A 3,509-nucleotide genomic window follows, 5' to 3' on the forward strand; every position below is an offset into this window, starting at 1 on the left:
GTGTTCTAATTTTTCCCATAGATGCTGTTGTTTATGTCCTAGTATTTAATGTCTGCCCCCCCAAAGGGAAAAGGCAAAAAAGGAATGAGGGGTGTAGGGGCCTGGTTAGCCAGAGGGAACCATTTTGTTGTAAACTTGGATTGACCCTGCCCCTCCCAGAGGAACTTACTTGCAGGGCCCAGATACAAGGGCGGGCCAGGCCGGGTGGAGATATCCAATCAGTAGGCCACACATATATTTACTATGATAAATTGAAATTCAATTGGCCACCCATATTGCCACCTTAGCATGACTGTGCAGTTTTCCCTGTGTACTGCAATCTCATTGGCCACCTGTGTATATGCCAGGCTCAACCACCACTATAAAAGTTATTCTGTGAGGCTGGAGTAGGGTCGTCATCGTTGGGGTCATCGTTGTCGGGGTCATCGTCGTCATTGTCGCATCTTTGGAAGAGATGGCCCTGACTGGTCAGTTTGATTCTCGATACTTGGTGAGAAATAAAGCTTTGCTTGACCTTTGCTTTGTATCAGTCTCGTTCCTTTGATCGCAGACCTTAACATTGGGGCTCATCTGGGATCAAACAAAGAGAACTGAGCCAGCATCAGAATTTCTGGGAAAAGCCTCCAGAGGTAAGATCTAGGGATCCTGTCTGTCTGTCTGGTTGTGGAGCTCCAGGGTATAGCCCACCAGGGAGAAGCTGGACGCAGCCATGCTCCCCAGGGCTGGAGTGTATGGGGGGATGCCCCATCCCTCTGCTGGTAGATCCATGGGGGGTTCGAGCCCCCTGGGCAGTCGGGGTTTGAGTCCCCCTAGGCAGTTACCAGGGGCTCGAGTCCCCCTGGGTGGCCAGGGGATTCAAGTCTTCCTAGGCAGTCTATGGGGATTTAAGTCCCCCTGGGTGGCCAGGGGGTTCAAGTGCCCCTGAGTGGCTAGGTGTTCGAGTCCCCCTAGGTGGTCACTGGGGACCGAGAAAAATTCCCACTGGTGGCAGGTTCTGGGTAAGGACTGCTGGGTCTGCGGTTGTCGTTGTATTGTCTTTTTGTTGTCCGTTGTGTTGTTTGTTGTGATTGAAGGAATGGGGCAGAGAGTAAGAGGACTCTGACTTTTGTCTCTCCATTCCTTATAATAGATGTGGGGCTTCTCCCTCCTTTCGTGTGTTAAGAGCTATAACTGGAACCAACTGGGGTTAGTCTAACTCGGGACAGAGACTTTAAGGAATATTCCCAAGCAGCTGCCGAGACTCCCTTTGTTTTGGGGAATCTCTTGCCTTCTCTGGCCCGATGTGACTGCCTAGCCCCTCCCCCTTGCAGGTGGGAAAGCATGGCTTCTGAAGTGGAGTGGTCCCATGTGGAACGTGAAATCTGTTAGCAAAGAGATGACTGAACTGATGGTTAATTGTCCATCTCAGGGTTTTAATGGGTAATTGTTAAAGTAGCTTTCAGAGTCTTTGGTAACCTGAAGCTTTGAAGTTTTGCTTGGATGACAAATGGGATGAAATGCTATGGCGCTGGTTGCTGGAACTGGGTTTATGCTTTTGAAATCTGTTGGTAAACATAGTTTGTGCTTAACTGCTGTTGCAACAGTTCACAATTGGTTAATATTTAGTCTTCACTAGAGATTGAGATGTTTCTAAGAAAATGTAAATGGTTTTCTCTTTGCCCACCCAGAACTGTAAATGCTGTAACTACTTCAGAGGTTTTATACATTTCCTAAAGTTTTGATGTTTTGATAAGGGTCATCACTTGATATTTAACCATATCTATTCTGAGTTGTTGTCATTTGTAATTGTTTTAATTCTCTTGTAAGATGGATTCTGCCTTAAGGGAAACTCATATGGGAGACTTTCAGAACAAATACAGGTCTTTGATATGTTAAAATCCTGGAACTGAAATGGGTGAGAATTTCCAGAAGTAAAAGCTGCACCTGGACTAAACCAGAATTAGTATGGTGACTCAAGGTAAGAATGAGTCTCCAGGAGCTTTCCTAGAAAGGCTTATTGAAGCCTATAAAATGCATAGCCCGATCCACCCTGAGGCACCCGAAAATCAGGGGGCAGTGAATCTTGCTTTTGCCATTCAGTCAGCCCCAGATATAAGGAGGAAACTTCAGAAAATTGAAGGATTTGAAGGGAAGAATCTGACTGAGTTAGTGGGAATAGCAGAAAAGGTATTTTACCAACAGGAATGCACAGGAGGATAAAAAACAGACCAAAAGAAACTGGTTAAGGTTTTGGCATTGCATGAGGCAGGTAAGGGATGATAAATGGAAGGAAAAGCCTAAGCACAGAGAAGGCAGACAGGAAGACTTAGATTCAGATCAGTGCACTTACTGTAAGGAAAAAGGACATTGGGCCAGGGAGTGCCCCAAAAGGAAGATGGCAATGTTGGCCACCAGAGTAAAAATTAAAGTGGAGGGGAGGAGTGCCTGGGTGGTTCAGTGGATTGGGGCCTCTGTCTTCAGCTCAGGTCATGATTCCAGGGTTCTGGGATTGAGCCCCACATTGGGCTCTCTGATCGGCAGGGAGCCTGCTTCCCCCACTCTCTCTCTGCCTGCCTCTCTGCCTACTTGTGATCTCTGTCAAGTAAATAGATAAAATCTTAAAAAAAAAAAAAGGTGGAGGGGAAATCAATTGATTTTTTTGGTGGACGCTGGAGCCCAATTTTCATCCTGCATATCTTTAGCAAGGGAGTCTCAGCCCCTCTTTGCTTTTGAGTGGCCCAACCCACAGGAAGGATTCCAAGGCCAGCTCACCTGGACAAGACTTCCCCAAGGGTTCAAGATTTCACCCACTCTCTTCGATGAGGCTCTACACGAGGATTTGAGTGAGTACAGAACCTCCATCCCGGGAGTCACCCATGTTACAGTATGTTGATGACTTGCTAATAGCCTCTGAGGACTATGAGTCATGTTTGCAGGGGACAAGAACTCTCCTACAGACTCTGCAGGAAAAAGGGTATCGCTTGTCAGCAAAGAAACCACAGCTCTGTCAGAGCCAGATCTAGGCTTTGATCTCCACGAGGGAGTGCGTTCACAGTCTGAGTCCAGGAATTGGTGATCACCCGATACTCCCGCCCCACCACGTCCTGACAAGTGAGGGAGTTTCTTGGGATGGTGGGCTACTGTAGGCTGTGGATACAGTGGTTTGTGGAGATTGCCTGACCTCTCTACGAACTGGCAAAAGGGGGGCTTCACTATGATAGAGTGGACAGCTGAGGCAGAAGGAGAATTTTGGGAATTATCAACAGCGTTACTGAGTGCCCCAGCCTTGGCCATCCCAGAAGCCCTTCCACTTGTATGTGGATGAAAAACCAGGGGTGGCCAAAGGAGTTTTGACTCAGACTCTGGAGCCTTGGCAAAGGCCAGTAGCCTATCTTAGCAAGAAACTAGATCCAGTAGCAGCTGGGTTCCCCCCTTGCCTCCGCATAATTGCTGCCACAGCCCTCCTGGTCAAGGATGCAAGTAAATTGACTTTGGGTCAAAATCTCATCTTGACCACCACCCATGCTATC

General features: G+C 47.6%; 1 long non-coding RNA gene across 1 annotated transcript; it reads left to right on the plus strand.

Annotated features, from left to right (window-relative positions):
- The first annotated feature begins 263 nt into the window (after nt 1–263).
- LOC116569485 lies at nt 264–1,841 on the plus strand. Its single transcript, XR_004277055.1, has 3 exons — nt 264–467; nt 551–629; nt 1,807–1,841. It is a non-coding gene; the product is annotated as an uncharacterized LOC116569485 (long non-coding RNA).
- Nucleotides 1,842–3,509: the final 1,668 nt, after the last annotated feature.

Source organism: Mustela erminea, chromosome 11 (assembly GCF_009829155.1).
Source record: "Mustela erminea isolate mMusErm1 chromosome 11, mMusErm1.Pri, whole genome shotgun sequence".
NCBI classification, from domain to species: domain Eukaryota; kingdom Metazoa; phylum Chordata; class Mammalia; order Carnivora; family Mustelidae; genus Mustela; species Mustela erminea.